Raw genomic sequence first — 12595 nt, forward strand, 5'->3', positions numbered from 1 at the left:
CTAGTTGTGTTCAAGGGTGTTTATTTTACTTTTACAAAACAGTGGGAAGTACAATGGGGCGGGGTGATGGTTGGGAAAAGTCCAGTGCATTAGGCCAGTCTGTTTGTATCACAGGTCCAGTGTCCATGGGGCCATAGGAAGTGGGACAATGGCAGTCTAAAGTGAACAAGGTGACCCAGTGGAACAAAAGGGGTAATTTCCTGGCAGTAATCTTGGCAACTGTCTCTGGTGTCTGCCTGGGTCACAGGGAACGTTGCGGGGTGGTTCACCTTCTGCAGGGGGAGGGGTGCTGGTGGCCTGTGGCAGGGCCTCCTGTCCACTACCTGCAGCATATGTGGAGTGCTGGTCAGTACACTGGCAAGTAGTAGGGGTCCGCTGTTATGCTGTGTACTCCCGCATGATGTTTGCCATGTCACTCAGCACCTCTGCAATAGAGGCCATGGTGGTATTCAGGGACTGCAATTGTTACATGACCTCATGGTGGTGTTCCCACTGAAGCCACTGGTTCTCCTGCATGATGTTTAACACCTGACCCATCCTGTCCTGGGATTGTTGGTATGTCCCCAGGGCATTTGTGAGTGCCTTCTGGGCAGTCGGTTCCCTGGGCCTGTCCTCCACCTGGCGCACAGCTGTCCTCTATTTGTCCCTGGCCCCCTGTGCCTGTGTCCTCTGAATGGTGTGCCCACTCCCACTTACACCTGAACCCTCATCGTCCTTCCTGTGGGGTGTGGGCTCGGGTCCCTGTACAGGTGGGCACACTACTGTTTGACGTGTCCTGGGACAGAGGTTTGTAGGTGTTGGCTGGCTGCTGGGGGTTTGAGTCTGAAGAGGGGGCGGTGGTGGACTGGCTGTGGGATGTGGTATCCGACTGATCAGTGGTAGCAGATGGGCCAGGGAGTTCATCCAGATCAAGAGCACCAGAGTTGCTGTCATCACTGAGGGCATCTTCTGGTGGGGGACTGGGTTGGCGTGGCACCGCCTCGCCGCTGACATTGGCTGGTGCACCTGTGGGGATGTAAGTGATTTGTTAGGGTTATTGTCTGTCACATAGTCAGCATTTCTAGCTTTCCCAATGTTATTGTTCTGTCCTCCCACCTTTGGTAGTGTATGGTGATGTATTGTGGGATTAATAGTTCTCCATGCCGTCCATGCATTGGTGGTGGGTGTGCATGCATAGCTGGGAGGGATGTAATTGCATTGGGTATGGCAAGCAGGTGTTGACATTTAGCTGTGGTAATTGGGGCAGTGCACTGTGTTGGATGGAGTGGAATGAAGGGAGTCAGGGTGAGGGGGTGAGTTGGTATGCAGGTTTGGGGTGGTGGTAGGTTGTTAAAGGTGACTCACCAGTGTCCAGCCCTCCAGCTACTCCAGTGAGTCCCTCAGGATGCAGGATTGCCAAGACTTGCTCCTCCCATGCTGTCAGCTGAGGGGGAGGAGATAGGGATCCACCGCCAGTCCTCCTGATTGCGAGCTGGTGCCTTGCTGCAATGGAACACACCTTCCCCCGTAGGTCGTTCCACCTCTTGCGGATGTCGTCCCTTGTGCATGGATGTTGTCCCACGCCGTTCACCCTGTCCACGATACTCCGCCATAGCTCAATTTTCCTTGCAATGGGTATCTGGTGTACCTGTGCTCCAAAGAGCTGTGGCTCTACCTGACTATCCTGGACCATCACCTGCAAATCCTCATCAGTGAAACAGGGGTGCCTTTATGGGGACATGGTTGTTGTGTGGTATGTGTGATATACAGAGGGTGTGGAGTGATGTGGTGGGGTGTGTGGTGCGTGACGAGTGAATGTGTAGTTGTGGTGTGTGTGTCCAGTTGTCTCTGGGATTGACGTCGCAAAGTGTAGCGGCCTTCTCATGTTTGCAAAGTTTTGTGGGAGATGTGGGTGTGTGTTTAATAGTGCTGTTGGTGGAAGTGGGGTGTGTGTAATTGTGTCAGGTGTGGGTTTTTTGTTCTTGCGAGTGTTGTCTTGTTCAGTTTTTGAGTGGCCATTTCAGCCTCAACGGTGTGCAGCGCCAATGTTTTACCGCTGTTGAATGTCCACTGTGGTGATTTGTGGGTCATTATTTGGAGGGCGTTGTTTTGGTGGCGTAACGGTATGGGTGGTAGTTCCATCAGTTTTTTGCCTTCGTTGGATCTGGCGGATTTGTGGTTGTGGCTGGTTTCTGTTGGTTTTGTGTGTGTGTCTCATGATTTGGTGGACGGATGCTCACCTCATGTTGGCGGCAGTCATCGCAACAGTATACACCAATCTCATAATGAGAACCATAGTGTGTAAAAAAAAAAAAAAAACAACCTTGGATATTTCCAACTTTATTTCTGACAGAACTTAGCACATGAAAGTCAGGACCTGAGTGCATTTTCATTCAGCTTACATAAACGGTTTTGCCGTTTGCCCCAGGGCTATAAGAACAGCCTAGGGATGTTTTCTGCCAGTGTAATAGTAATATTCCATGATATTGACCCTGAGGCGTTGTCCTTTGTGGATGACATCAATCTCACAGATGATGACCTCAATATTCATGTTGCCAGGGTCATTTGGATCGTTTGGATCATTCCTTGACTACAAATTCAATTTTAAGAAAGCTAAAATAGCCTTTCTCAGTGTATTGTTCCTGGGATACGAGCTAAAAAAACAAAGGCAAGAGCCTGGCCTTGCACTTTTTAGAAAAATGTGCTCAATAGCAACCACAAAACACTATCAAGAAACCAATCTTTACTTAGTTTCTTTAACTTTGGCAGAATTTACCTTCCAGATTATGCACAACACATCAAGCACTCTATAATCTCATTCGCCTAGATTTTTCTGAACACATGCGCATCCTTAGAGGATTACAACAAGACATGCTAGAAGCAAAACACTTGCACACACGTAACAACAAAACAAATTTGATCATCAGAATAATTGCTGGTGCCATTCGGTTCACCTATGTCACTTTTAATGAGGGTGACACGGGCCCCATAGCATATAAATCACATATGTTCTATTGCAGAATAACGCTTTGCAACCACAGAAACAGTTCGGATGGCGGTACATTTACGAGAGGCCACTTGCCCAAGGGAAACACATTATTGTCGCTACCACAGTGCAAGCCTTAGAGGCAGTCATCAAAGAAACTGTTCCTAACGCTAAAGGGTTATATCCACGTTGGATTCAATGGGCACCCTCCCTGACTGTCACTGATGTTGATTACATCTTTGATCCAAAAATTCATACACAAGAACTTCTCCAATACGAACAGGAGTACCCGCACCTCTCAACATCTTGCCACTTGACAGATACCACACTGTCACTTACACTGATGGTTCAGCACAACCAGCTGTCGGTACAAAACATCAATATTCAGCCGCTTGTGCAGCCGTGAGGGGAGTGATGAAGGATGGAGTATTCCACCCTCACAATCCCCACATGCAGACCCAGGGGGACTGCACAGCTCAGTTGGCTGAGCTTAAAGCCCTTATATTAACGCTTGAACATACGGATCCAGGACAGCTCACATCGTTTGGGTGTTATTTGTACTACTTTGTCCAGTCCTACAATGATTACCTCAATCATTGGCGGTTGAACTGTTCAGAGACACAAAGGGGAACACCATAAAACAAAGAACTCTGAGGGGGAGGTTGGCTGATCTTACGGATAAGCTACCAGAGGCTCATGTAGTACATACACTGGGCCAACAATGTGTAGGAGTACACGTTAATGGAAACACCTTGGCTGATGAAGCGGCCAAATCCGCAGGAGCTACGGCTTCTGTTGCTGCAGTGACTTGTTCCCACATGAGACTGGATAATGAAATTCTGGCTGCAGTGAAAGCTTCGGCTGAAGGCAAGCCTCTCCCAAAAGCGTACCCTAATACGTGTTCTTGCCATATCAGCACACAGAATGTTGCCCTTGCGACAATTCCTGGGGTTGTAGGTCAAATGATCCCCAACCAAGACCAGAGATTAGATTTCATCAAAGCAGCGCATGAGGGTGTTGTATCTACTCATGCTGGTGTCACGGCCACAATCTCACTCTTACAGAAACATTTCTGGTGGCCATGTCTATACGAACAGACAAAGCAATGTGTTCTTTGCAGCAACATTTGCCAGCAAATAAAGGGCTCAAACATTAAACGCCCACCGTAGCCCACCGTAGACATCCCTCTTAGGGGGTCATTCTGACCCTGGCGGTAATTACCGCCATGGCGGAGGTCGGCGGTAGCACCGCCAACAGGCTGGCGGTGCACCGCTGGGCATTCTGACCGCGGCGGTTCAGCCGCGGCCAGAAACGGAAAGTCGGCGGTGTACCGCCGACTTCCCGCTGCCCTTGAGAATCCTCCATGGCGGCGGAGCGCGCTCCGCCGCCATGGGGATTCTGACACCCCCTACCGCCATCCGGTTCCTGGCGGTTCTCCCGCCAGGAACAAGATGGCGGTAGGGGGTGCTGCGGGGCCACTGGGGGCCCCTGCAGTGCCCATGCCAATGGCATGGGCACTGCAGGGGCCCCCGTAAGAGGGCCCCACGGAGAATTTCAGTGTCTGCTTTGCAGACACTGAAATTCGCGACGGGTGCAACTGCACCCGTCGCACCTTCCCACTCCGCCGGCTCCATTCTGAGCCGGCGTCCTCATGGGAAGGGTGTTTCCCGTTGGGCTGGCGGGCGGACTTTCGGCGGTCGCCCGCCGGCCCAGTGGGAAAGCCAGAATGACCGCCGCGGTCTTTTGACCGCGGAGCGGTCTTTCGGTGGGAACCGCTTGGCGGGCGGCGACCACCGTCCGCCGCGGTCAGAATCACCCCCTTAGTGTCTAACAGGCCACTACAATGTGTGTACATGGACCACTCTGGTCCCCTACAACCTGATGCTGCATACAAACAGATGTGCTGATCTTTATCGGTACATATGCGTTTGTAGCTGTCCATTCGGTCCAGGGCTCTGCCTTTGCCTCTATAACATTCAAGGACACCATGAGGATGATGGGTGTTGAACTACATTGCTCCTCACCCTACCATCCCAAGGATAATTAGGTCAGGGAGAGGAGGAATCGAGATCTAAAGCAGTCCTTAACAGCTACAGTATTAGGTTCAAGTCGCAGTTGGCTTCATCACCTATGTGGGCTCCAGAGAGAAATCAATAATCTGCTGAGATGGTCCTTGGGAGGACGCGCTCCTTATAAGGTCCTCTTTGGGATACATATGCATGTCCAGACTTATATGGCACTGGTATGGTGGCAGCAGATATACCTTTTGACATAAATGAACGTCTCAATGTCTTACAGGAGCTTCAGCAATTTTGTGATGATAATTCATCCGCCAGTGCTGCCACCTTAGGAATAAGGGATTTGCCAACAACTTTCACAGGCTGGATTCCTAAAGTTGGGGATCAGGTTCATGAGAAGATTACTGTGAAGAAGGAATTCGGCCCATCTTGCAGAGCACCAGTTCCAGTCCTGGGAACACAAGGCACCGGAATTGTCATTCTCCCACGCGTGCCAGGTTCCAAAGAGAACAGATTTGTCTCCATCCACAACATCAAATTGTACCATGTGGCCGACTCTGCACAGTAGACCTAGAGGTCCCTTTAGTAGTCCCTGGTTCCCTCTCACTACCCAACAGAGCATACCTCTTTAGAGAAGAAACAATAATGCTTCTGAATACACCAGCATGTACAATGATGGTACAAATGCCTCCTCAAGAATTGGGAGGGCAGAAAATGAGCTCCTGCTGATTCCTGTTACCACTTCAGTGACCAGAACTGCCCAAGATGTGGCTGTCTTCTACTCCAACTCAACATAAACAGACAACACCGTCTACTATGAGCCTCCACGCAAAGTTGATTCTTCTACTAGCAATGCACCTGCTCCTGTTTTTCTATAGACTGCTTCTGGTTACTTCATCGACCAAGCTTACCTTTCTTCAACTTCATCTGCACCTGAAACTGAAACTGTTTCAAAGTCATGTGAGCTGTACATATGGCTTAAAAATAATTATTTGGTTTATCCATGGCATTATGTGTGGATATCTCTGACATTAATTTCCTGACTATTATGGATTGGTTTTGTGACTGTTTTAAATGGTCATTATCTTCCTGAACGCTCTTCTGTCGAGCCAGTGGATGAATTTTAACACCCTATCTTTCCTCATATAAAGTCCGAAGAGACTTGTCCCTTGTGAACATTTTAGCAGTACTGATTCCAGATGGGATTGTTGGGGATAACGTTCCTTTTGAAATATACGGGTCTACTGAGGTTATACAAATTCCATATGTCTTCAAAATTTCAATGACTGATGTAATTACACATGGTATTGTTTCTGATGACTGGGATGTTCAAACAGTTGATTCAATGCTTACTGAGCTGCAGGATTATACTGTATTTGAAAGTGATGATGTGTACATTAACACAGCAAATTATTGTGGAATGTTCTGCTACAATTATTGGGGACATTACTATCTGCACCGAGCAACTCGACATAGATCAGTATTTAATTACACACAGTGAGAACACTGTTCAACTGGGGAGCCCCAAGACATATACAGACAAATTTGCTTTTCAGGGCATGACACTACAAATGCAGAGTCATATTACTTCAAATTACCACCTTCTAAAACTAGGACAATTTTGCTAACTGATACCAAATTGATCTATTAAGATTCCTTTGTTTCCCAACTCGCTGTTGAGGGTTATAAGTACCGGAAAAGCACCACTGATGTAAAAGGTGTATAGGGGACACAAGATTGGCAAATTCAGGGTAGGGAAACTTTGTTTAGGATATGCCTTATTCCTGTTCAAATGACACAATTCAACAAATATCCTGCCTAGGGTTAGCAAAAATAAAGGAAATAAATACGCTCAGTATCCCCAGCCAGCCAAATTCACCAATATGCAATCATTCCTAAATGTCACTGAGGAAGAATTAAATGTTTGGGTTCAGAATGGTACATATAGTTCCACACTTTCAGGTCCTGGCAGGTGGTTATTGTGACCAATAGACAGAAATGGGTGTCAGGCACATTTTGTTAATTCCTTGGGGGTTTCAAGATTAGCCGGCCGGACCCTTGCTATGACTCGGGTCAACACTTGGGTATAGTTACCACATACAGAGCACCTTAGGGGGTGATTCTAACCCTGGCGGTCGGTGTTAAAGCGGCGGCCAACCCGCCAACAGGCTGGCGGTAAAAAATATGGGATTCTGAGCCTGGCGGGAACCGCCAACACAGACAGCCACCTTAACACTCCGACCGCCACGGCGGTACAAACAAACAGCGCGGCGGTCACCGCCAACAGACAGGCGGCAGACAATGTACCGCCCACACTATTCCAACTCACCAATCCGCCACCTTTTCCGGGGCGGGAGCACCGCCGATAAAAACACGGCGGAAACAGACTACGGACGGGAAAACGCTCACCACTACGCACTCCAGGAGGAAGGAGGACAGCATGGAACCCGAATTAAACATCCTACCTGCTCTCGTCTACCTTCTCATCTACCACGAGTACGAAGTCCGGCGCAGACGACAACGGTGAGTACTGCACCTACGACACACGGGAGGGGGAGGACGAAAGGTTACGGCCACACACATATGCGACCCCCCCCCCCCCAACTATGTACTCACCAATGCAGCGCACCAAGTCACAGTGACACCACCCAAACACCCCTGAAAAATGCTAGGACATAATCATATTTTGAATAAATATTTATGTACCAAAAAGCTCCAGAAAATTAGCGTACAACCATGAAAGATATCCACAACAAAACTAATGACACACACATCAGTGTATAACTGAAGTACCAAGTCCTGCACAACCTACGATTTCAGCATGTCCGTGGGCCAAAGTCTTGAGAAACAAGGGCAAAGCCCACACAGGAGACCTGAGTCCTTTGGAGAGAACACTGCAGGGGCATCAGATGTAAAAACTACAGGCACCTCAGGGGGAAGGGAAGGGGGGGGCACCACAGGCACATGAGTCCACGACGCCAGATCCACGAGGAGCCACCATGCCCACTGGACCATCCTGGGGAGTGCAAAGCCACAGTCTCTCAAGTCTCTGCAGTGGGTGGATTGCCCACTGGACCATCCTGGGGAGTGCAAAGCCACAGTCTCTCAATGTCTCTACAGTGGGTGGGCTGCCCACTGGGCCATCCTGGGGAGTGCAAAGCCACAGTCTCTCAATGTCTCTACAGTGGGTGGGCTGCCCACTGGGCCATCCTGGGGAGTGTAAAGCCACAGTCTCTCAATGTCTCTACAGTGGGTGGGTTGCCCACTGGGCCATCCTGGGGAGTGCAAAGCCACTGTCTCTCAATGTCTCTACAGTGGGTGGGCTGCCCACTGGGCCATCCTGGGGAGTGCAAAGCCACAGTCTCTCAATGTCTATACAGTGGGTGGGCTGCCCACTGGACCATCCTAGGGAGTGCTAAGCCACAGTCCATCAGGTGGATGACAGTCTCCACTGGTCAAGGAGGAGGCATGGTGGGCACAGTGAACCATAAACGGTGCTTGCGACGGCGGTGCCCAGCGGAGCGGTGCTTGAGAGGAAGGGCCCAGCGGAGCGGTGCTTGAGAAGAAGGGCCCAGCAGAGCGGTGCTTGAGAAGAAGGGCCCAGCGGAGCGGTGCTTGAGACGGCGGGGCCCAGCGGAGCGGTGCTTGAGACGGCGGGGCCCAGCGGAGTGGTGCTTGAGAAGAAGGGCCCAGCGGAGCGGTGCTTGAGACGGCGGGGCCCAGCGGAGCGGTGCTTGAGACGGCGGGGCCCAGCGGAGCGGTGCTTGAGACGGCGGGGCCCAGCGGAGCGGTGCTTGAGAAGAAGGGCCCAGCAGAGCGGTGCTTGAGAAGAAGGGCCCAGCGGAGCGGTGCTTGAGACGGCGGGGCCCAGCGGAGCGGTCCTTGAGAAGAAGGGCCCAGCGGAGCGGTGCTTGAGACGGCGGGGCCCAGCGGAGCAGTGCTTGAGAAGAAGGGCCCAGCGGAGCGGCGCTTGAGACGGCGGGGCACAGCGGAGCCGTGCTTGAGAAGAAGGGCCCAGCGGAGCGGTGCTTGAGAAGAAGGGCCCAGCGGAGCGGTGCTTGAGAAGAAGGGCCCAGCGGAGCGGTGCTTGAGACGGCGGGGCCCAGCGGAGCGGTGCTTGAGAAGAAGGGCCCAGCGGAGCGGTGCTTGAGACGGCGGGGCCCAGCGGAGCGGTGCTTTAGACGGCGGGGCCCAGCGGAGCGGTGCTTGAGAAGAAGGGCCCAGCGGAGCGGTGCTTGAGAAGAAGGGCCCAGCGGAGCGGTGCTTGAGACGGCGGGGCCCAGCGGAGCGGTGCTTGAGAAGAAGGGCCCAGCGGAGCGGTGCTTGAGACGGCGGGGCCCAGCGGAGCGGTGCTTGAGAAGAAGGGCCCAACGGAGCGGTGCTTGAGAAGAAGGGCCCAGCGGAGCGGTGCTTGAGACGGCGGGGCCCAGCGGAGTGGTGCTTGAGACGGCGGGGCCCAGCGGAGCGGTGCTTGAGAAGAAGGGCCCAGCGGAGTGGTGCTTGAGACGGCGGGGCCCAGCGGAGCGGTGCTTGAGACGGCGGGGCCCAGCGGAGCGGTGCTTGAGAAGAAGGGCCCAGCGGAGCGGTGCTTGAGAAGAAGGGCCCAGCGGAGCGGTGCTTGAGACGGCGGGGCCCAGCGGAGCGGTGCTTGAGACGGCGGGGCCCAGCGGAGCGGTGCTTGAGACAGCGGGGCCCTGTTCAGCGGTGCTCTTCTCCACGGCGGGCCCTGTTCAGCGGTGCTCTTCTCCACCGCGGGCCCTGTTCAGCGGTGCCTATCTCCACGGCGGGGCCCTGTTCAGCGGTGCTCTTCTCCACCGCGGGCCCTGTTCAGCGGTGCCTATCTCCACGGCGGGGCCCTGTTCAGCGGTGCTCTTCTGCACCGCGGGCCCTGTTCAGCGGTGCTCTTCTCCACGGCGGGCCCTGTTCAGCGGTGCTCTTCTCCACGGCGGGGCCCTGTTCAGCGGTGCTCTTCTGCACCGCGGGCCCTGTTCAGCGGTGCTCTTCTCCACCGCGGGCCCTGTTCAGCGGTGCCTATCTCCACGGCGGGGCCCTGTTCAGCGGTGCTCTTCTGCACCGCGGGCCCTGTTCAGCTGTGCTCTTCTCCACGGCGGGGCCCTGTTCAGCGGTGCTCTTCTGCACCGCGGGCCCTGTTCAGCGGTGCTCATCCAGCAGGTCAAGGGAGCCAGACCTGGCCTCGACTCCCTGCTCAGTCGCCCTCGGACCGTGACGTTTCTGGACCCTTCGGGGACGGACTCCTGGCCTCCTTAGTGTCCTCCTTCCCAGCTGGGATGTGGCATGTGGGGTCCACCTTCTCCGCGCTCCTGCTGCCCTTCTGCTCCTTTGATGGGGCTCTCGGGCCCTTGCCTCCCCCAGATGGTGTGGGTGGTGAAGTGGCCGCACATTGCTCCTTGGGGGCAGCCCTGTCGGTCCTCGCACGGCGGTCCTTGGTTTTGCGGGTCCTCTTGCCGGGGGGGGGGCTGGACGTGTCCTTGCTGCAGCTCGATGTGTCACTGCTGGCAAAGGGTGGGCTCCAGAACCCAGGCACAACAGTGACACTCGAAGCTGGGCTGGTGGTGGCTGCGGTGCTCTTGGGACTCTTTGAAGATGGATGGGGGAGGTCATCGGGGGGGAAGAGGTTAAGGTTAGCCAGGAAAAGTTTTTTAGGGCCAAGGTAAAGGGTAGGAGAAGTGGAGATGGAAGTGGAGGTAGAGGAGGTGGTTGTAGGAGAGTCAGGTGTGCTGTCATTGGGTGAAGGTGCTGGTGCTGTAGGCTGTCGTGAGGTGGATGGCTGTTGGGTGGGTGGCTGCCTGCGTTTGTGTGTCTTGGAAGAGGGGGTGACAGACACAGTGGGAGAGGACACAGGGGACGTGTACATGGCAGTGGGGGTGGTGACTGCACGAGTGTGGACTGTACTGGAGGGTGAGGTGGTGATGGAAGCACTGGCTGATGTTGGGGTGCATGCAGGTGTGAGTGTAGACGTCACAGGGAGGGAGGAGGGAGACGAGGAGGAGGGGGACACAGGGGTGGCAGTGGCTGTTGGCATGTCTGCATCTGGGTGTTGCTCGGGTGAGTGTTTGCGGGATCTGTGGTGCTTGTGTTTGGATGAGCTGCTCTTGGGTGTTGAGGTGTGTGCAGGCTGGTCTGATGGTGTGGATGGGATAGGCTGAGGAACAGGAGACAGAGACAGGCTGGAGGCAGTCAGAAGAGGGAGGCTGGAAACAGGGACAATGGCTGCCGTCAGTGCTGAGGCCAGAGCAGTGAACGCTCGTTGATGGGCAGCCTGACCCGAATGAATGCCCTCCAGGTACGCATTGCTCTGTTGCACCTCCCTTTGCACACCCTGGATGGCATTCAAAAGGGTCGTCTGCCCAACAATGAGCGTCCTTACCAGGTCAATGAGCTCCGCACTGAGGGCAGCAGGGGCAACAGGGGTGGGGGCTGAGGTGCCTGGGGCGAAGGAGACGCGCGCCTTCCTGGGCGAACCGGCACGGAGCGAAGACTGAGGGGCTGCTGGGAGGGCGGGGCTGGTGCGCTGGGTGGCGGCTGTACCTGTAGAGGCGGGGGGCACGGATGTTGCCGCCACCCCTAGGGAGCTCCCATCCGAGGACGTGTCGCTTTCGCTGCTCTCACCAGCGGTCCCCGTCGTGGTGCTCCCCTCGCCCTCCGGATCACTGGTGCCCTCGGTGTCTGTTCCTGGGCCCACCGGGGCCTTGTGTCCTGCAGCTCCCTCGTGCTCCGATGCCATATCTCCTCCGCCTGATGATGCTAATGCACACATGCACAAGAAGATGAAGAGAAAGGGTGGGGGGAGAAAAAAGAAGACCAGGTTGAGTGCATGCAATGTCAACACCGTTGGCGGAGAGGACAGACACAGGTGCCTAATGCACTAAGCCGCGCATTCGGGGTACACTACTCAGTACTACTGACTAAGACAACAGGCCAAGAGACGTCAAACGCGCACATGGGAGATGCTGGACCTTCAATGGCTGTACTTGTCACCCTACCGAGGTGGGGGCCGGGGGCACAGGGCCATGCCTAAGGGAGAGGACTACACTACAGAAAGCGCCCTGGCCTAATGTCACCCACAGCCCTCCTCCCCCACCCAGACGCCTCCACTGCGCAGAAAGATAGGAGAATGTGCTGATACTCACCCCCTTGTGTCTGCTGTGATGTCTTAAAGCGCCCATCCAATTCAGGGTAGGCCACCGCCAGGATCCGGGACATCAGGGGGGTCATGGTGCGACTGGCACCCCTCCTAGGTTGGGAGGCCATCCCCAGCAGTGTTTCTGCGGTCTTCCTTGTTCCGCAGCGGATGTCCTCCCACCTCTTGCGGCAGTGGGTGCCCCGTCTGTTGTGGACCCCCAAGGTCCGGACTTCCTTGGCGATGGCACGCCAAATGTCGATCTTCTGATGGGCGCTGACCTATTAGACATGTACAGGGTGGAAAGGAGGAACTCATCAATGACCTGCATGTTAGATGTAATTGGCCCCCCCCCACCCACTTTGCCATATGGCACATGCTCTCATCTGTCGGGCGTTGCACTCCTCATTCGCCCCCCACCCCACCAACTTACATCCACCCCAATCCACACAGGCATAGCCCATTCCATTA

Source organism: Pleurodeles waltl, chromosome 1_2 (genome assembly GCF_031143425.1).
Source record: "Pleurodeles waltl isolate 20211129_DDA chromosome 1_2, aPleWal1.hap1.20221129, whole genome shotgun sequence".
Lineage (NCBI taxonomy): Eukaryota > Metazoa > Chordata > Amphibia > Caudata > Salamandridae > Pleurodeles > Pleurodeles waltl.